Source organism: Meriones unguiculatus, chromosome 20 (assembly GCF_030254825.1).
Source record: "Meriones unguiculatus strain TT.TT164.6M chromosome 20, Bangor_MerUng_6.1, whole genome shotgun sequence".
In the NCBI taxonomy this organism is placed as follows: Eukaryota; Metazoa; Chordata; class Mammalia; order Rodentia; family Muridae; genus Meriones; species Meriones unguiculatus.
In genome coordinates this window covers 15683014-15706052 of record NC_083367.1, presented here as the reverse complement: position 1 = coordinate 15706052, position 23039 = coordinate 15683014, and the positions used below count along the sequence as shown (strand labels likewise).

The 23039-nt window shown below is 37.6% G+C and overlaps 1 protein-coding gene across 20 annotated transcripts in view; it reads left to right on the top strand.

Annotated features, from left to right (window-relative positions):
- Nucleotides 1-23039, top strand: part of Lingo2 (leucine rich repeat and Ig domain containing 2) — a 1357796-nt gene that overhangs the window by 642914 nt on the left and 691843 nt on the right. For 3 of the 20 annotated variants that reach the window (XM_060373596.1, XM_060373589.1, XM_060373585.1), the window contains one exon: nucleotides 9203-9322. The exons of the other annotated variants lie outside the window; for them this stretch is intronic. The gene's annotated coding sequence lies outside the window, so the exon portion shown is untranslated. The remainder of the gene's footprint in view (nucleotides 1-9202; nucleotides 9323-23039) is intronic. 20 annotated transcript variants of the gene reach the window in all.

Here is a 23039-nt window from a genome sequence, read left to right as displayed (position 1 = left end):
TGAGTGAGATTTAAGCATCCTCCTTTCGACCCTCCTTGTTACTTAGGTTCCTTGGGTCTGTGAATTGTAGGATGGCTATCCTGTACTTCACCATGCATGCCTTTCTGGGTCTAGGTTACCTCATTCAGGACAGTATTTTCTAGGTCCATCCATTTTCCTACAAATTTCATTATGTCCTTGTTTTTAATTGCTGAGCAGTATTCCACCGTGTAAATGTACCACATTTTCTTCATCTATTCTTCAGTTGAGGGACATCTGGGTTGTTTCTCGTTTCTGGCTATTATGAATAAAGCTGCTATGAAAATAGTTGAGCAAGTGTCCTTATGGTGTGGTGGGGCATCTTTTGGGTATATGCCCAGGAGTGGTCAATCTGTGTCTTCAGGTAGCATTATTACCAATTTTCTGAGAGAGTACCAGACTAATTTCCAAATGATTGTACAAGTTTGCCCTTCTCACAGAAATGGAGGAGTGTTCCACTTGCTCCATTCCTTACCTGCATTTTTGTCATTTGAATTTTTCTTCAAAGTTTATGTTTTTTATTCTTTTTTAAATGAAAATTGCTTTTTTTTTCCTTTTTTTTTGTAGAATAGGAAGCCACAAGGAAGGCTGAATTGAAAATCATAGCTAATGGATACTGTATAGCTGTTTAATGCTTTGTTTATGTATTAATCTGGCGGTTCTATTTTTTCTCTTTTTTAATATTATTTTTTATTTATTACCATTTATTTACTTTGTATCCCAGCTGTAGTCCTACCCTCATCCCTCCCAAATGCCTCCTTTCCTTCCTCATCTCCTGCCATGCCCCTTCATTGATAGTGGAGGTCCTCCTCTCCTTCCATCTGACCCTAACCTATCAGGTCTCATCAGGACTGTCTTTCATAGTCTTCCTATCTTACCCATTCTAATGGATTTAAGATAAAATCTCAGAGTCCTTTTGATTTGCATTTTCCTGATGATTAAGGGCAATGAACATTTTCCTTAGTGTTTCTTGGCCATTAGAGATTCTTCTGTTGAAAATTCTCTGTTTAGGTCAGTACTCCATTTTTAATTTTTGTTGTTTTTGTTGGTGTTTAATTTCCTGAGTTCTTTATATACTTTGTATATTAGCCCTCTGTCGGATGGAGGGTTTTCCATTCTTTAGGCTGCTGTTCTGTCCTATTGACTCTGTCCTTTACCTTACAGAAGCTTTTCTGTTTTATGAGGTCCCATCTGTTAATTGTTGCATCACGCATCCCAACCCAACTGTCTCCCTTCTTCTGGTACATGCCCTCCAACTTGCAACCTCCCCCACAACAGCGAAAAAAGATCTCACTGTGGAAGCTGTATCGTGTTACAGTGTGTTCCATGGCCTTTCTTTTTGTCCATACTTTTCTACTTCTAAATGTTCATTGCAATGACTGGCTCATGTGTAGGTAGGCATCATGGACATGTGTGGTCAAAGGAGGCATGGTTAATTTAGGTGATGAGAAGGCCCTAGTAAAGCATGTCTAAAATCACTGTTTCATATACTTTCCCTAGAATTCAAAATAGTATAGAATAAGATAGTTTGCTGAAAGTTGATGTTTCTTAAGGATACATTTTTTATTACTTATAAAAGTAAAGTTCCCCCCCCCCCCGTGGACTTTGTAACTTACTGTAGACATTTAAAATATATGCACGTCTGAGTAAAAGTGTTCATATAGTAGCACTTACCTAAATGGAAAGGGAGAATCTGGCTATTTAAGAGACTAGGGATCATGAGGTAGCACAAGCCTACCACAGAAGGCTGCTGAAAGACTGTACTGATTAGGATATCGAAGCACATGGTTAAATTCATAGCCAAACTTTGGGCAGAGTACAGGCAATATTATGAAAGAATGAGGAGATAGAAAGACCTGGAGGGGACAGGAACTCCACAAGGAGAGCAACAGAACCAAAATATCTGGGCACAGGGGGACCTACACAAACCAATACTCCAACTAAGGACTACACATAGAGAGAACCTAGACCCCCATGGGTCTAGGTCTACTCAGATGGGCAGCTCAGCCTCCAAGTGGGAGCCCATTTGGAGGCTGAGCTGCCCATGGGCTACATCTGGCAGGAGTTCTAGGTTATCTCCATGCATGGTCCTTGGTTGGAGTATCAGTCTCAGGAAAGACCCCTTGGCCCAGAGTTTTTGGTTTGTTTCTTTTCTTGTGGAGCTCCTATCCTCTCCAGGTCTTTCTATCTCCCCCTTATTTCAAAAGATTCCCTGCACTCTGCACATAGTTTGGCTATGAATCAAAACATCTGCTTCAATACCCTGCTGGGTAGAGTCTTTCAGAGGCCCTCTGTGGTGGCTCCTGTCCTGTTCCGTGTTTTCTCCCTCTTCCTATGTCTATCCTAATAAGGGGAGCAGGGACTGTCTCTGACATGAACTCAGTGGCTGGCTCTTTAATCACTTCTCCTGGGGGTGTGGGGACAGCCTTGTCAGGCCACAGAGGAAGACAATACAGCCAGGCCTGATGAAATCTGAAAGGGCTAGGGTCAGATAGAAGGGGAGGAGGTCCTCTGCTCTCAGTGAACTAGGAGAAGAATATAGGTGGAAAAGAGGGAGGGAAGGTGGGACCGGGAGGTGGCTACAGCCAGTATACAAAGTGAATAAATTGTATTAAATAATAAATAAATTTTTAAAAAATTGGGATATTATAAAGACAAAACAAAATGAATATATGAGATAAAATATTTTATGGTAACTGGTAGGCATAAACCTTACAGGAGTGGAGACTGGTAGGTCTTTCAAGGATTGAGAAAGTTTTCCAAGATCTCCACTGCCATGCCCTAGAGTGGATCCTTACTCTGAATCTATGACTAAAATAACAAGGCTAAAAATCACACCTGCCTCCTGCTCCCCATTCTCAGCAAACTAACTGCAGATCCTTGCACAAATGACTTTCCTGTCAGGAATTCTCAGAGTTATTCTGCAATCTTCTTAGCAAAATTCATCTTCAAAATTTCTTTTATTTTCATCTCTGCTCCTAACTGAAAAACATTCCATCATATCACTCACTACAAGTACATATCAAGGTCAGTTTGCCAGGATTTTCCCACCAACTGAAAGTACATAGCAGAAAAGAACGATTTGTAGAACTGGGTCACTTGTTTTAAGTACTCTTACACAATCCACTAGAATAATGGTAGGTAGTGACATGAAATATTTTTATTTTCGTATTACTGACTTTCTGGGGTGGGTCAGGTGAGTTCAGATTTTCAAACCAGGTGCCAAAGAGGCCATTTTTTAGATTTATTCTGCTTTGGTTTGGAGTGTTGGCTCTTTTATGGTGCACACTTCTGTCTGGTTCTTCCTGCTCAACTGTGTAGCTGTACTCACCTAGAGTACAGTACATTGGTTTTCAACCAATGTCCTGTTTAAATAAAGAAATTAAAATTATGATTTGCTATTCATAGGTTACATGTCTGTCCCTTAACTCAAAAAAGAAAACAGAGGATTAACACCACAATTCCAAATAAAGCATATTTTAGAATGGGTATTTCTTAATGAACTAACCATTCAAGAGCTCTCTCTTCCATGAACCCCTCCTAGTTCCTCCAAAACAGATGCCCCCCTTTCCATAGATTGTTATTGCATGCATACATGCATATACATAACATAATTATTCCTAAATATAACCTGATCATCTTGTGTAATGTTACTTGTAGGACCATTTGGTATTGGACATCCAATTGGCAATTCTCTTCCCTGGGAAGTCTGTTTTCCACTTTCAGAATTCCTTAGTTTCTTGTAGTTTTTTGAGTTGGGCTGAGGGTTCTTATGCTTTCATTTGTCCACAGTAGAATTTCTGTTGTTGTCCTTGCTCAGCTTATGTTTAGAAAGTCATGTTGGTGAAACTTAATGGGTATAGCTGGTGACAGTACTAGGACACACAACCTCAGGAAACTCAATGATTTTTCCAGATTTTAAAGTCATACTGTCCTCACTTTTGCAGCGATCTCTGAGCCTTGGGTACAGGACTTACATTGAATCTTGGAGGAAAGCATGCAATAGCCACTTCCTTAAACCAGCACAATCCATAACTATATCCTAAATATATGTCCTCCTACTCATACATGTAATGACAATGTAAACTTTGCCTCTTATCAAGGATACTTCCTCTTGCAGAAGACGGAGACTACTGCAGAAATCCACCATCAATCAGAATGTAGAGCTGTGGAGTATCCAGGCCCAGGGGCTACACTACTTTTATAGGAAAAAGTGTGGGGTAGGACTCTATCTAGCATCCCAATTTTCAATGTGTTCTAATGAGTAGAAAAAATTATTTTCTTATACTTTCTCCCTTACCTTATTTTCACAGTTTTAGTTTTCTCCCAAGAATAATCTGAAAACACTAAAATTTTAAATAGTTTATGACTATAAATGACTTTTATTATAGTATTAATATTATAAGGCATGTGCTATTTTATTATTTGACACTGTTACCTGCCACAGACTGACCCAGCTGGATCCCACAACCGCGGGAGAATCAGGGTTTTTGTATGTCAGGTTAGACACAGGTAGGCAAATGACAGTCAGAGGCCACAACAAAGAGTGTTTGATTTTGCTGCGATTTTACTGAAGTGAGGCTAATAATTTTATAGTAATTACATAAGAAACCACCTTAAAGTTGACATACTTCCCAGAACATTCAGACTTTTACCAAGAATACAAAGTTTAAATTTTAACATAGGGCAGTGCCCACAAGAAATCTTGGCCTGAAAACTTTTGATCAAAGCAGACAAAGGAAAAGAAACCTCAAACTGCAGTTTCATTATTGCTAACCAATGAAGAGGAAAGTCGGGAGCTAAGTCAGATACCTGCCAAAAGCTTTCTCTGCATCAGAATCTAAATACACCTTTGTTAACCATCCTCCCATATGTCTTGCAAAAAATTTACAGTCCTCCTTAGAGATAAGACGCCAAGGGGGACACACTTGAGCCAGCTGTACTTTCTCATGCTCTCTTTCCCTAAAGAGGAGTCCATTATTTTTTGCTATTCTTGTAATGCTTCCTGATACTAAATCTGATTCATTACTTCTTTTAAAAATTTATTTTTTCCACTCTATTCTTGCTAAAGCTTTTAATAATCTATCAAAGATATGTTTTCTTGAATAGTTAATTGTGCTGTTCCAAGAATCATAGAGAAAGATCAAAAGGATCATTACTCCAACCCCACAACCGCAACCAAGAAAGCATAGAAATCTCAGAATACGTCTTTTTAACTTAGGTGGTGGGGGAGGGGGAGGACACACTGCCAGCGACCTCCAGGGAGCATGTTCCGGAATGAGACATACCTCCCGTCTAGTAGCACAATCTATTGATATGCTACACTAACAACGCTGGAGTGAGTGTAGCAGTTACCAATATTTTACTGTGCCTAGCTTGTAATACAGCTTTATTGTAGTTTTGTATTTATGGGGGAAAATAAAGCATTTCCTCTAGAAAGCTCAGGTTTACCTTAGGCATCCTTGTTTTGGTTTCAAATACCTTATATATAACAACTGATAAAGTGAAACGTCTTATCTTGTACAGTTTTGAGGCTCTGGGTTACGATCAGTTTATTCTAGTGTTTCTACATAGCAAAGTAGAGTTGGTGTTGAAGAGAAAAGTTGCTTGCTCCCTTACAGGAGATATGAGGCAAAGAAGACCATAGCCCCCAAATATAGAGGCCATACTCCCTGATGATATTAGACTCTCACTAGACTCCATATCTTCTATTTTCTAGTACCTTCCAATACCATCAAGATGATGACTAAGCTCTTAACATGTGTATCTTTTAAAACTTAGAACCCCTACTCAGATGTTGCCTATGGCAGCTCATTATCCAAGGGGGTTCCCTAGTAAGAGGAACAGGGACTGTTTCTGACATGAACTCAGTGGCAGTTCCTTTGATCACCTTCCCTTGGGGGAAGCAGCCTTTCCAGGCCACAGAGGAGGACAATGCAGTCCTGATGAGACCTGATAGGCTAGGGTCAGATAGAGAGGGAGGAGGTCCTCCTCTATCAGTGGACTAAGGAAGGAGAATAGGGGGAGAAGAGGAAAAGTGGGTGGGGCTGGGAAGAGTTGAGGAAGGGGGCCATAGCCAGGACACAAAGTGAATAAATTGCAATAAATAAATAAATAATAAATGAAGGATTGGGAATCTGAGTCAACCTGAAGCTCACCTTCCCAGTGTCATTCTCCAGTGAGCTCTACCATGTATCTGAGGTGGGGTTTGTGAAACAGCAACTAATGTGCCTGCTACTCACATATCTGGGTTACCCACATAATAAGAAGTCAACTTTTCTCCTGTCAATAAAACTCAAAGCGCTTCCCCAATTATTTTTCACAAAAAGATAAAATTCCCCCATGTGTCTGTTCATCATATACTTGCAAAACACATGACAGCCATAGGTGCTTTGTCTGACTGTATTACATTATGTTGTATTGTAGGATCCTATATATCATACTATCAATGTATGCTCATTAACTGTGCAGCTGGGATGTTCTGAATACCATATTTCAATGTCCACTGTTAACATTCAAGGCATATTGCAGTAAGCAGCAACTATTTAGCCTCTGAGTTCTGAATCAGTCTATAGTAAGTAGGGAGTAAAAAGCCTATGTATAAAGAGGTCTTCTACGGTGTTTCTTTAGATATGTGTGTAAGTAAACAGTAGACACAAAAGTTAAGAGTTCCAGATAAGAATATTATATAGAGTATACAAAGATCTTATGTAGGTTTATTGGGTTTCTTTCCTTACCTAATAAAATAGGGAGATTGATTTTATACTTCCTGAGATAATTTAGTATCCCCAAACCCTACTTAATTAACCAATGTTTAAATTGTTCTGGATTTTAAATACTATTATTGCTTGATCCATTCAGTTAGTAATGTGTAGGCCATAGCAAAAGCAAAAAAAAAATTATCATCAATGTTTCATCAATTATAATGGGTTGTATATTCATTCCACATTTATTATTCAATAGTATATCTCGAATATCTCTTTAACTGGTTATGAATTGAAATAGTTAGAAAATGTGAACACTAGAAGGATTTGTTCCTAAACCTTTCTTAAGTGTTCTGTTTTCTATATAATAGGAAATCTTTTTTATAGAAAATTGAAATAGAGTTTTAAACTGGCTTCATTATGAACATACAATAAAATGTAAGTACATCTATCCTGAATGTATTACAATATCTAAGTGGAGTTTTATGTGCTTGCCATAGAGCTTAAATGTTTTCACGATTTAAAATGTGTGTACATGCATATGCATAAACGTGTCATTTGCATATGATACATAATGTTGGTGGAACTCCCTGGAATTGCTCACAACCAAAAATGTAAGAGGCTGAACACTCGTGTGATCATACTCACACACCAGCACATGCGTACACAAACACATGAGCACAAGCTCATGCCCACACACATATACCACAAACATACACTCACAAACAAGCACGCACATATGCACATGCACACGCACACACACACTATGAAAGCCCAACTTAACTGTGGTTTGAAGTGGTGTCAATGTCGATATCTTGGTCTTCACTCGCTGTTTTCATTTTTAATTGTTTCTGTGTAAATCATGCTTTTTCTGGCCTTTGAATCCTACAAAGAATATTATTAAGAGATTCTGAGTAGGTTCAGGAGACCATTGCCCCCAGGGGCGAGACGTGCTCCATGTAAATTGACTAACTCCATGTTTTCCTCCACTTTTGAAAGTCATTTAAGGTTCTTAAATTATTTTTTCCCTTTTTTTTTAAATTTTTCATCAATTACACTTTATTCATTCTGCATCCCCCCATAAGCCCCTCCCTCCCCTCCCAATCCCACCCTCCCTCCTCTCTCTGCTTGCATGCCACTCCCCAAGTCCACTAATAGGGGAGGTTCTCCTCTCCTTTCTGATCTTAGTCTGTCAGTTCACATCAAAAGTGGCTGCATTGTCCTCTACTATGGCCTGGTAAGGCTGCTCCCCCTCAGGAGGAGGTGATCAAAGAGCAGGCCAGTCAGTTCATGTCAGAGACAGTCCCTCTTCACATTACTATGTAACCCAATTGGACTCTGAACTGCCCTGGGCTACATCTGTGCAGGGGTTCTGGGTTATCTCCAAGAATATTCCTTGGTTGGAGTATGAGTCTCTGGGAAGTTCCCTGTGTTCAAATTTTCTTGTTCTGTTGCACTCCTTGTGGAGACCCTGTCCTCTCCAGCTCTTACTATTCCCCAGTTCTTACATAAAATTCCATTCACTGTGCCCAACAGTTGCCCATCAGGCTCAGCATCTGCTTTGATAGTCTGTAGGGCAGAGGCTTTCAGAGGCCATCTGTGGTAGGTTCCTAGGTTGTTTCCTGTTTTCTTCTTCTGGCTTTCAGAGGCCCTCTGTGGTAGGTTCCTAGGTTGTTTCCTGTTTTCTTCTTCAGCATTCAGTAGACAACATGCAGTGGGAGTAGAAATTTGGGGAGCAAACTAAAGTTTATTGTGATTCTTTCTTTATTCTTATCTGATTTTTCCAGTATTGTGGCTGAAAGCTGTCCCTACTGATATCCAGAAAGTATACAACATTATGGAATGGTGGGACTTGCATAGCTTAATACAGCCTGTGGTACAAATTCACCACCCATTGTGCACTAGTTATAATGGTGGTCTAAGATAATGTCAGGTAGCAACCAAAAAATTAGAAACAGGAATGAAACCACAAACTTTCTTCTTTAATCTCTTTCCTACTCTGATCATTATCTTAGATATTAACAGTATTTCTGGGTAACAAATAAAGAGTAACAGCTCAGGCAACTTCTACATTGTTTGTTCAGGTTGACATGTATATTATGGTCGTGTTGTTTCACCAAACTTTATTATAAAATGATCAAGTTTAAAAAATGGTGACAGCCATTGATAATTATGTTTAAAATGTAAGGGTTGCTACATTCCAAACCATAGTTACAAAATTGCCACAGTTAATAACAGCTCCAAAAAGTCCTCAAAAAGTGTTTACTTATACAATCCCTAGCTACAGATGAGAATGGAGAGCTGAAACACAGGCTTAAAATCACGTACAGTGTCAGCTTGCAGTTGTTAAACACAAGTGAAAACTCTCCAGAAAATATGTTGATAGATCCACTGGATATTATTTATCCTGGAATTTTGAAACAGGAAATAAATATGAAGGATTCTATGGTCACAGAGACAATTCACAATTTTTTTTTTAGGAAGATGCAGTGTTCCTTCTCTGAAATCTGGCAGCAAATTTAGCCTTTGCCAATCATTTTGTCCTTGCCGTTGAGAATAAACTCTTCAGAGAATAGCTGGAGCTCTCAACAAAGAGGAAAGTAAGTAGCATACTCAAGATTCTGGGAATGGAATAAACTAGCAAGAAATAAATGTTCCATTGGATGTGCAGCAAGAAGTTCAAATATCACACTCAACCAGGGGGAATGAAAGAAATCAGTATTCTGTTCCTATCATGACTAGAGCATGTGTTTAGAACTTCTTACACAGGAAAAGGTATAGGAAGAAAATGACAATATGTTTTCAGTTCTTTCCTGAGACTCAATTTATTTTCTTCAATTAAGTTGTTCTTTGACTTTTGGGAGATTGCCATTTCATTTTTAAGCTACTTAACTTTAAAACAGTTTTATTCGGGCAGAATGATGTAAATATAATATTAAAGAAATTCTCTTTTGCTGCTTTCCTCAGTTTTAACATATTTCCAAAATACAGTTTAACATCAAAACAGAATGCATCCTAATGGCTAAACAGTTTGTTTTTCATCACCCTCCCAAAATTTATCTGAAGAAAAATGTTATGAATAGAGTTTTCTTTGTTCTGATGCTTAATGAAAGTGAACAGTATTTCTCTGCAGGACATGCACACAATTTAAAAGTTTTGTAAAGTGTTTACATTTTGAACATGATGCCAGAAAGAATGCCTTTCAAATATCTTGGCAAACCCCACCTGTATGGCTTGCCATGGATTGTGGATCAGGGATAATTTTGAGAGTAGTTGAATCCTCAACAAGTGTAAGAACAGAAAGAACAATGTTGGGCTGACAGCTTGATAGATACAGATTGCATTTACTTGGATTTTCCTGGTGCAGAAGCTTCGGTGGCATCTTATCTGTCATTTCCACAAACACAGCCAATGCAGTCATTGCATACAGAACGCTTCCAAAAAGAACTTGACAATGATAAACAAGAGCATTGTTCTCACAATGATCAATTTGTTGCTGAATATATCATGTTAAGGCTAATTTGTTTGGACTAATTAAAAGGACTAATAACAGATAAATCAATAGAATAGAGTTAAACCATCAAGTGTAATTCAGGAAAAGTGGCAATCAGTGATGAATCCATTTGCATGCTGACTGCTTATTAACCTACACAAATAGGGTAGGTTATTAGAAAATGCCTTTCAATTCCTGTCTTCGTGTTTTTGTTCACATGTTCTAGGTCACTTACAGCTCTTGCTGTAAGGTTCATTAAATGTAATTCTGAAGAGCTTCTGCGCTCACCAACAGAAAAATCTTGCTATTATATGCTATTTATAATGTTTCTCTCATTAGGTTTTGAGCTGATTCTTAGCTTCACATTGTAACACTTGTAACAATGACCCAACACATAGTTTTTCATGGTATTCCAACTCAGCAAAGATCATTTAAAGATGGGTTCTGTGCCTTTTGAAAGCATAGGATTCAATTTCATTATTCCAATGTATTTGGGGAAATTGAGATAGCATAACATAGTCTCAATACAGATTCCAACATGGAGTCACTTGTGAGGATAGTCAAGAGAACTTATCAATTTTAACCTAAAGTTATCTATACAAAAAATAAATGAAGTTAGGGGTATGGGAAAGAGGTCAATGAATCAGAAGGAAAAATAAATGAATTTGTGATTGTTTGCTCTTGTATTCCAGTAATGAATGGAAAAGTAAAATGAAGTTTTCTTATACAGTTTATAATGTGCTCTCCTCTGCCTGGAAGCTGTCCCGTGAATCAAATAGATTTCTATGGTGGCTTGGAATTTATTTGGCTTTGAGTAGGAGTGGTACACCAACCACTTGCTCCTGTGTCCCTTGGGTGACTTGCTATCAGCAGTGCCAATCACACTCATTCTCAAAATAATCACACACTGGCCTCACAAACTCATGCTACTTCAATTTTCTGCTTACTCAAAATTTCTTCTGAGTGGAAAGGTAGAGTCTATGGAAACATAGGAGTAAGTCTTACTGTATGTTAAAAGTTTAATCAATAAATGTATAAACAGGACTTACTATATAAAAAAAGTGGAGGAGGGCTAGCTCTTATGAGTGACAAAGTATTTGTGTATTGGAACTCTGCAAAGATTTGTCCACTAACCTGAAGAACTGGTTATGGATCCACAGGCATTAGCTGATAAGGCACTTTCAGCTATTAGTACAAAATGAACACATTACTGATGGCTCATCATTCCCGAGGAAGCTAATTGTAGGAACTAATTTTCTTGAGACAAACTTCACTGCACAGAAATAAAATATTGTGCTGAGTTTATAAGGCTAGAAACGAGAAGCCCGAGTGTCCAGGGGAAACAGTAGACATCATTAAGACCTGATACATTCATTTGTTTTCCTTCTGTCATTAAGGAGGATTGTGCTTTGAAGAAGCATGTGTGCTTTGGACTTAGCTTTCCAATAACCCAGCACTACAAAATAAAACCCTTAGGGAATCAGATGGACTACAGGACAGTAATATGAGTTTTCAAAGTACACGAAACAGAGGCACTATCTCTGTAAATCAGTGCGCCGTGGCACACAGAGCTGAAGTGCATGCTGCCAGGGTTTATTCTTTTCTCTAGAAGTAGTACTTTTTTCTTTTTCTTTTTCTTTTTTACCATTACGTGAATTTATTGCTGACAAACTATGCCACCGCTTCAGAAACTGAACTCTCATATTTATCCATAGAAGAACATGGTGATAATCTCCATCCTGCCTTCAAAGATATATTATATGCAGCTTTCTACAAAAGGGAGAAAATGTATTACTTTTTCTATGCTAGTTAAGCTTGGATCTTCCTGGTCTATAAAATGTCAGGGGCTATGAATTGTACTGAAATCTGCACAGGGTTCTGAGTTGATTCTTCCATACATTGGGGATTTGGCTTTGAAAACAACATTCTTTTTCCGCTTGGGTGCCCAGCCTGCATTTCTCATAACTGCACAAATAAAATCTTGTACTAGAGCCATGAAGAATGGCATTTTAGAGATAGGAACACAGAGCAGACAGTAATGGTTTTAACCAAACTCCTAAGCACAGATAATAGCGTCCCCCACCCTGTATCATGATTGTATAAAATTTAGAAATATATTCTTCAAAGTAAAAATGCCTGATGCCTATGGCAAAAGATGAATAAAACATGTTATTTTACACTGTTGTCCTATGAAGTTAGGACTAGGAAGAGAACTCTGCGGCAGAGCACTTGCCTCAAAATCATGAGTTCCTGACTGTAATACTGCGTCATCTTTTCTGCAAAGTAATACAGATTGTATATATTAATATATATATATATATATATACTGTGAAATAAGTTCCTGCATATGACAGTCTTTTAAAAGTTGTATGTAAATGACCATATGGAAGTCATAATTCTAGCCATAACTGAAATTAGACCACCCTTTACCCAACTGTAAGTAGCCATGAAAATGAATAAAACTTTTAAACATTCAATCACATACATTATACACAGGCCACACAAAGCTGAGTCAGGAGAAAATGGACCCGAGATGTCACCTGCAGTGGCTTTGCCTTTGCGTCTGTAAGCATGTTTATATTTCTGCACAGAGTGGGAAGCTGTAAGGATAACATCATTCAGTTAATAGATCAGAGAGGGCGGCTTAATAGGTAAGGTTGATTGATTTGGGGATGAAGTGAGGGAGGAAGGGAAGGAGTAGAGGGGGTCCTTGAGTCTGTTACAGGAAACTCAGGCAAATGAATGGTAAGTTTATACAAATGTGAATACATGTATGAAAAAAAAAAACTTCAAGTCTCTGAAGACAGAAATTGAAGAAGATATCAAAATATGGAAAGATATCCTATGCTCATGGATCAGTAGGATTAACATAGTGAAAATGGTTATTCTGTCAATAGCAATATATAGATTCAATGCAATTCCCATCAAAATACCAATACAATTCTTTTTTTTTGTTTGTTTGTTTTTTTTATTTTTTTTATCAGTTACATTTTATTAACTCTGTATCCCAGCCGTGTCCCGATCCCTCATTCCCTCCCAGTCCCTTTCTCCCTCCCTCATCTCCACCTTGCCCCTTTCCAAGTCCACTGATAGGGGGGACCTCCTCCCCATTCATCTGATCCTGTTTTATCAGGTATCTTCAGGACTGGCTGCAAAGCCCTCCTCTGTGGCCTAACAGGACTGCTCCTCCCTTCGGGGGTGGGGAGACCAAAGAGCCAGTCATTGAGTTCCTGTTAGAAATAGTCCTTGTTCCCCTCACTTTGGGAAACCAATTGGTTACTGAGCTACCACAGGCTACATCTGAGTGGAGGTTCTGGGTTATATCCATACATGGTCCTTGGTTGAATGTCAGTCTCAGAAAAGACCCTGTGCCCAGATATATTTGGTCCTTGTGGAGCTCCTATCCTTTCCCCATCAGACTAACTCCCCTTCTTTCTTATGATTCCCTGTATTCTGCCAAAGGGTTGGTCATGAGTCTTTGCTTTGAAAACACTGCTAGTTAGAGTCTTTCAGATGCGCTCAGTAGACTCCTGTCATACGTTCAATGCACATCCCATCTGTCTTTCTAAACGAGGATTGATCATCTCACCCCATGTCCGTTCAATTGATTATCGTTTTTAGGTGTATAGATTTCATTATGTTTATCATATCTTATAGGTCTATATAAGTGAGTATATCCCATGTTTGTCTTTCTCCTTCTGGGATATTTCACTCAGAATGATCTTTTCTAGATCCCACCATTTGCCTGCAAATTTCATGATTTCTTCCTTTTTGATTGCTGAGTAGTATTTCATTGTATAAAAATACCACATTTTCTGTACCCATTCCACCGTTGATGGACATCTGGGTTGTTTCCAGGTTCTGGCTATTACAAATAGAGCTGCTATAAACATGGTTGAGCAAGTGTCCTTTTTGTGTACTTGAACAAACTTTGCTAGTTTTTGAACAAACTAGCAGTGGTATAGCTGGGTCTTGAGGAAGCACTATTCCTAATTGTCTTAGAAAGCGCCAGATAGCTTTCCAGAGTGGTTGTACCAGTTTACATTCCCACCAGCAGTGGAGGAGGGTTCCCCTTTCTCCACAACCTCTTCAGCATGTGTTATCGCTTGAGTTTTTCATCTTGGCCATTCTGATGGGTGTAAGGTGATATCTCAGGGTCGTTTTGATTTGCATTTCCCTGATGGCTAATGAGGATGAGCATTTCAGCCTAGAACTCCTTGGCACAGGAGACAACTTCCTGAACAGAACACCAACAGCACAGGCTCTAAGAGCAACAATCAATAAATGGGACCTCATGAAACTGAAAAGTTTCTGTAAAGCAAAGGATACAGTCATCAAAACAAAACGACTGCCTACAGATTGGGAAAGAATCTTCACTAACCCTTTATCTGACAGAGGACTAATATCCAGCATATACAAAGAACTAAAGAAGCTGAAAAGCAGCAATCCAAGTAATCCAATTAAAAAATGGGGAACAGAGCTAAACAGAGAATTCTCGACAGAGGAATATCGAATGGCAGAAAAACCAATACAATTCTTTACAGACCTTGAAAGAATAATTCTCAATTTAAAACAAAACAAAAACTTGCAGAATAGCTAGAATAACCCCATATAATAAAAGATCTTCTGCAAGTATCTCCATTCCCTGATCTCAAGCTGTACTACAGAGCAACAGGAATAAAAAGAGCATTGTACTGGCATAGAAACAGACTAGTTGTTAGATGGAATTGAATCAAAGATCCAGAAAAAAATCCCACATAGCTATGGATACTTGACTTTTGACAAAGAAGCCAAAATCATACACTGGAAAAAAAATAGCATCTTCAACATCTTTAACTGGATACTTACATGTAGAAAAATGCAAATCGTTCCACATTTGTCCTGCACAAAACTAAATTCCAAGTGGATCAAGACCTCAACATAAAACCACACACAAACTAAATCTGTTAGAAGAAAATGTTGGGGGAAAACCTTGAACTCTTTGGCACAGGAGACAACTTCCTGAACAGAACCCAACAGCACATACTCTAAAATCAACAATCAATAAATGGTACCTCATGAACATAAAATTTTTCTGTTCATCAAAGACATGGTCAATAGAACATAACGACAGCCTACAGACTGGGAAAAAAATCTTCACCAACACTCCGTCTGACAGAAGGCTAATATCCAGAATATATAAAGAACTCAAGAAGTTAAACACCAACAAACCACGAGGCACGCTGGGGTTGACTACCCAGAGGCTATTTAAGATCTGGGCTGGCTTTCCCCAGGGTCAGAAGATTGTTCAAGGTTCCTGAATAAACTGCAAAAAAAAAAAAAAAAAAAAAAAAAAAAAAGATCGGAGGACTTCCCCTATCAATGCCCCTATCAATGGACTTGGGAATCTCTGTGAGTCTGAGTCTGAGGCCAGCCTGGTCTACAAAGCGAGTCCAGGACAGCCATGGCTACACAGAATAACCCTGTCTTGTAAAACCAAACAATAAAATAATAATAGTAGTAATAATAGTAATAATAATAATAATAAATAGAACAAAACCCATTTTGACAACAGATAAGCAATTGGCATATCCCAAGCAAAATCCTGACAAAGAATGCTTCTGGGAAACTGTATTCTGCTAGCAGAAATGTTTAGAAGTTGAAGAACTAATTTAGAGTGACAGAAAACAAATGAATATGTTTTGTGCTTATTGCAATATGCCACTCTCCAGCGGTTATCTCCCAGTGACGCACATGGAGAAAACTATGCCACAGTTAGTGAATGAAGGTGGAAGAAACAGAGAGGTCATATTTCTCTAAAGTTACTGAAGCAGTGCTCATATTTTATGGTAATTATTCTTCAATAAATTTTACAAAGATAAATTATAAACAGTTATAATCACTGTTGATGAATTATACATTCTCATTCAGAAATAATTAGATGTATACCTGTTATGTTATATGACTTAAAGTCTTCCAAATATATTTGATAAAATATAAATGTATAATCTATAATTATAAATAATTTATAAATAAATAAATAATTTATAATTTATACAGTATAAATTATAATCTATAGAAAGGTGGCTCTTTCTACATAACCTTGGCTATCCTGGAACACAGTATACAGTACCATGTAGACCAGACTAGCCTGATGCTCATAGAGAGCTGCCTGTCTTTGCCTCCTGAATACTGTGACTAAAGAAAAATATATGCTACCATGCGCAGATAATTATTTTCACTTTAAGCTTTGTGTGAATTTTCTGTTTTTTTATTTGTTTATTTTTTTGCCATTCTTTAGAATAAACACCCTACACATGAAGTTAAGAGAAATATGAAATTTATATTCCTCTTAACTGAGAATTATCTGGAATTAGTGGTTCACAAGTCGCTTATATCCTGGCTCTCTTCTTTCAACAAAAGCCTCTCAATTTAGGGTTTTGCTTTAAAAGGTAACTGATTCAGTGCCAGAAAGTGCAGCTGCTTCCTTCAGTCCCCACTAGGAAGTCTGGCCTGTGCAACGTGAGTTTAACAGGAGTCCCTGTGTTTATGCATTGAACATCAGATCAGAGTAATGACATGCAAAAGACCTGAGGCATAAAAATGCACCAAGCTGAACAGTGAAGAAAAGAAGCCTGGAGAACTGCTTTTGAAATGATCGTTTAAACCATTATTTTTAACCCTCCTTCTTAGGTGCACATTTCACCTAAAACTTAGAGAGATAGCAAATTACTTGCATCTATTTTCCAGTATTTGAGTCCTGGTGATATGCCTGGCACTTTGAATCACCAAAGAGAACAATATGAAGAGAGTATTTCCCCTCACTTAAGATAATGCTTCCCTGAGAGCTATTGAGAATTCCACAGTTGCTCCTTGGAAAGATGCTGCTGCAGCTGAGCAGAGCTATGGCCACCCTGAGCATCACGAACAGTCAGTCTGCCTGCAAGCCTGTCTGTAGAACCCTCGTAAGCAGTTACTTTGAGCTTTTACTTTTACCAAGCTTTTACTTTGAGCTTACAGAACCTTAGCAATAATTCACATTCTGTTTCCAGGTTTTGCATAGAGCATTATGCTTTCCAGGTCTTCATTTTTTCATGTTTAGGAAAGTGAGTGAATATTTAAGGAACCAAACTTTGGTTAAGGGTTTTTCCAGTGGTAGGATACATAATCCACACCCTGGATTTCATTCCCAATGATACACATATGGCATGCACATCACATGCCTCCCCACCAACACACATACCTTTTTTCTTATAAAAAAAAAAATACTAGCAAGCACAATTCTAACAACAAGAGCCAAAACCAATGTGATCATATTTTCCCTAAAAACGTTGTTATTTTTAAATTAAATGCTATTTCTTACAGAGATTATAAAGGTGCAAAATATCATGAGTAAAATTTAGTTAAAAATAAGTATAGAAAGAGAAAACCAATCTAGTAGACAATATGGCCATACTAAAATTCTTGGAATGGAGAAAAGAAAGTAAATAATGTTTGAATAGTGAAATCAGCTAGGGAACCTTTGAGAAGTGTTTATCATAGATCTTACTTTAACAAAGTAAGCCCCTACTTTAAAAAATGCACCAATAGTTATGATTTCTGAAGCCTTTCTTTTCTTGAGAAACTGTATTAATCACTTTTCATAATTTGCTTGCATCTAAGTCTTAGTCCACTACTGGTAAATAGGTAGAATTACCTGTATTTTGTGACAAGATAATTTTTTTCTTGAATTAAGTCATTAATTTACAAATACTTTAGGCAAAGATTTCATGTGTTTGGCATACAAACATAAAGGTGAATAAAATATAAATAAATAAATTTCCTTTATATTGATTCTATTTATTACTTGGTTTCTCCTTCACAGTAGTCAAGGAAAGGTAATATTTAAGTTAAAGTCAGGACAAAAAGGAAGAACACTTGTTGAAAGGAATGTAGTGACAAAGGTCAGAATGTTATGGTGCTGAGGGTGGCTAGGTCATGATGGGCAAGGGGAATGTTATGGAGTGAGAATGGCTGAATCTTGAATAACCATGAGACTGTGTGCCTGACGATGGAATTCAAATATTCACTTCATGACGCAGAGTCATGAGAACATCATGAGAAGGATAGAAAGATTTCCTGTACATTTATAAAGGAACACTGGATACATGCTGTTGAATGAATGGCACAGGTCAAAGTTCCTTTAGTGATTCTGTCTTTGTGGTGGCTGTTCCACTGCACATCAATGACAGGAAACTGCAAACAGAAAAGGATATGTTTAAGGACATTAGTGACTGTGTGTAGAGGGATAGAAACACATCAAGGATAAGATACATTTGAGGAGTAACTGCTGATTCTGTCTGTCCTCTTTTCAGCTTTCAAGGTGACTAGGAATGTAAAGATACAAGAAAATTAGTGATTTTCGTCAAGGCTAGCCAGCTGTTGGATGTAAAGCTAAAAGCCAGTGTGATGCCATAAATCAGCCTGCATCTTGATCCCACCTAGTGGCTTTGCCTCTAGTCTCCAGCTCTTGTTGATGTCTCCCACTCCCTGAGGGGAAGGTAGCTCAATGACAATTTGTTTTGGAAAGGTCCGGCAGCAATGTATGCTTTCTTATTAGGAAAATATTCATATAAAACTATATATATGCCTTACTTGTTTTTCACTTATAAAGAACACTACTGTCTAAGAAGTGAATGAAAGAGTGCAAGGTGGTAAATGCAAATAGAATTTAGTCTTGGTTAATATGATACACAGGTGTCCTATTAATATCACATTTGTTTTGTAATCAAAGTTTTACATAAGATGATTATTGTGGAAAAGAAAACACTGTGTTTGTCCTTTCAGGATCGTATAAGAAACAGTGTTGCAGGGAGAACACTTGCACAAGCTTCTGACTCAAGTGACATCAGGAACAATTGGAAATTTCCTTCAGAATAAAGTAGTGCAAAGGAAGTGGGTTTAGGCAGACAGGACCTTTTAATGCAATTATCATAAAGGGAAACAATCTTATTTTACTCTTAAGGAACAGAGGTATGAAAGAACACTTTAGAAACACTTTATTTCTGAACCCCACGACTCTAACTTTTAGAAGTATGAAGACTTGCTTGGCAGTTAAACTGTGTGTCATGGCTAATTTACTACTGAGTCAGGAGGAAGCTCAAAAATATCAAATTCTCATAGCAATAATGAAAGGAAAATGCCTTTTAGGTGGAATGTTGTTCCAGTTTTAGAAATCAATATATGTCAGTAATGGCCCAGTTCATATTTATAGTTGTATTGAAAGAAGCTTTTAGGATCTCATGCTGAAGGGAAAAACTTTAAAATACAAACCGAAGCAGTTAACAAAATTACAAGAATCCTCTCCAACTTGAAAACCCTTTCATCTGTGTGGAGGTCATTTGGTACTTCAGTTTATTATTTGCATCTGTGGTAGATACAGGTTGTGACCTGTCAGGTGTGAGCAGTTGACAGAGACCACACAGAAGCATGCCTGTGATTACAGATGTCTGTGTTCATGCAGCGGTGAAGACAGAGAGGTGCGTTTCTTTACATGTGATGCTGTGTTTAACTGGGACGACTTTATGTCTGAGCACCTCATCCACATATCTTTCCTGTCAGACAGGCATAGCCATTCTGTAATGCATTGTGGCAGTTCTCCTGGATGATAACTTAAGGGCCTCTGTGAAGTGATGACCTTTGCTATCTCTTGTCACCTCCAGATACATCGCTTCAATCTATTTTGATAACACCTGATTTGGGTCAGATATAGCTGAAGGCATAAGAGACTGATATATAATGAAAAAATCTGTTCAAAAATAATTGCATATTCATGTGTACATGTGCATGAATAAGTATGCAACTTTCTTCTGGTTGTTATTTAGTTTTTTGAAATACTGTAATTCAGTGGTCACATGGCTACAATTTTATGTAGACAGAAATGTCAATGATTAATAGAAATTAATTTTACTTTCTTAAATAAAATGCACGTGGTCATCAATAATAACAGTACTCATTATTCTGAGGCTAGAAGACTTTAAGTTTGAAACCAGCCAGACCCTATCTCAGCAACAACAAAATAAGCTTTCATTTTGACATAGCTTGTACATAAAACACACCAAATTTATGAGGGCAGAGCTTTATGTGTTTTCAAAAATTGAACACAGAAAAGCACATCTGAGATCAAAAAGACCAGCGCTACCCTAGAGGCCTCCCCAAGCCTCTTCTCAGTCACTGATCCCTTCAACTCAATTAACTGAGGTCATGTCTCCTAACACCAAGGATTAATTTCTTCTGTGTGGCAGCGTTCTATGAACTGAATCATGGAGTATGTGTTCTTTTTCTGCTTCCCTTGTTTTAATTTAATATGTCTTCAAAATACATCTATGCTGTTCTATGGACAATTTATTTTTTATATTTCAGCTTGAGTTTTGACACATTCATTAAAAAGACACTTCAGGAAAATTTTAGTTTATAAACTCCAAAATAATCCAAGGTATTTCAGTTTTCCTATATTTTCATCAAAAATAGGCAGTTGGTTTTGTTATTTAAAACAGATCAATCTGTTCTACAAAACACAGTGGCATTGCTTTTATTCACATTTACTCTATTACTATAAACCATTTATTAATATAGTTTGATTTTATGATATAGTATTTTATTAATAATTTGCAATAATTCTAGGATGCTATTTACTTAATGGCTTGTCTTTTCTTTTGAAATATTTGCTAACTACAGTCTTCATGTCAGACAATGGCAGGTCTCTTCGGATGAAGAAAGCAATGCACAGTACAAGGTCCTTGCCCTCAGTGAGCTTAGATCACAGACTTCCCCTGCTCGAGCAAACGAGCAAACATTGTTACTTTCTATTATCAACCGCAGATCTATTCCTCCTGCTACAATAGTCTTCTAGATTCTAGTTTCTCATGACATTGTTAAAATCACCTTGAATATTCTAAGTGATTGTCCTTAGTGTACATGACATTAAACTTAGTATGGCAAGTCCAAAAAAAAAAAAAAAAGCCTAATATATTCTAGGATGAACACCCTAAAATTAACCTTGGCTGGTCCATTTCGTCCATCTTCTCTCCTTTCTGCCTCCAACAAGAAGGCAAACTGTTAGCCCAAAAAGAGTCCAGAAAGATTAAAATAGTATTCTTTAATTTCACCTTTGCTTCACAGAGAAGATGAAGGTCACAGTTCTGATTGATGTCATCTATGGTGACTGGGAGTTGAATGAGCTACATGATGAGCCTCCAGGGTTGAGAGGGCGGAGGAATCTGTAGTCTCCAGGGCAGGAAGCCTATCATTCAGAAACTCCTGTGTCTACTGTTCTTGCAGCAGAGGACAGAATTGATTTCGCCTTAGTTGGAGCCTCAGCTTCGCATTTAAAGCCCAGCAAATGAACAAGACTAATGTTGAGAAAATCAGGCCTTTGCTACCATCTATCTACTTCTGTCATATCTTGATTTCCCCAGCCTAGTAGACTGCAGAGGCAAGTCCATTTATATTCAAAATAGATAGCCCAAGTTTTAACTCTTCATCACTGATTTCTCTCAGGAGAGGCTGAAAGAAACCTTGCTGGCTTTTTAAAGCAAACACCTTAGCCTTGGAAGTGACCTGTCAATATCACACCAGAACTCATGGATGTTTAGAAGATGTTGTCTAGCCATGATCTCCTTTTTGGAAAATAGTAAAGAGGGGAATGATAGAGCAAGGTGAAAAGTATTACTTTCCCAGCAAAGTCAGTATTCAGGAGTGATTTTTATTCTTTCACTCATGTTCTTGCAAAATTAGGAAATTCCCATGAAAATCGTGTTTTAAATTAAATATTTAAATACTTAAATATATTTAATCTTTTATATATATATATCTTTGGATACTTTGCATCATTTGCAAGCAAGCAAACATTGATTTATACATTTTTATACACTTGAATATTATATAATTTTACAGGTCCAGAGTATTGTTACACTTCAAAATAAATTACTGTAAAGTGTAAAATAGGTTATTCAATAAATTATGTTAGTTTAGTTTCAATGTGCACTAAAAAATATAAAATAAAATTGTTCTTAACTAACAACAATTTTAAGAAACAGAGGAACAGACCTTATCAAGATTAGCTCATTTAGAATAAATGTAAAGATCTCCTTTGCTCACTTACATTTAGTCATGAGATTACAGGATATCCTTTTTTTTTTCTTTTTGAGACTTTATAGCACAAATTATACTTCAACCTAAGATCCTCCTGATCTACCCTCCCAAGACTAACATTATACCAAAAGGATGCCTTGAAACCCCATGTATCTTCATATTGTAATATAGCATTCAAAATGTAGCAGAAGGTATTTGCCTTTGGTGTGTACACAGGTACACAGACGTCAAAAATCCAGCTAATTTTTTTTCATGTAGTATAGAAATTAAAACTAAGTAGTTCCATATTTTTCTGAGCAAAAACAATGATGTGTCCTCTGCTTCTCTTTTTAAAATATCAGCACACTTATACCCAGTGTCGTTGTCTTCATGATTACCTTTGTGTCCATCAGTCTGGTATGCACTGGCTGCACACATACACATTTTCTTATTTGATAGATCCACAATACTATTAAGCCTTTAAAATGAAGAGAAACGTACATTCACTATATACTTCCCACAGCCTGCTCTCAGGGAACATTGTGAACGAGGGGGTGGAAAGATTATATGAGAACCAAAGTATCAAAGAGTTTGCATGAAACTGTAGCCTAGGAATGCCAAACCCTTAACTTACACATTCTCACCAAAGTGAGTGCCTAAACATGAGCTGAGCAAGGACAGGTGTGATAGATGTGCCAAAAAACGATGGCCCGTTAACATGGGCCCAGGGAAGC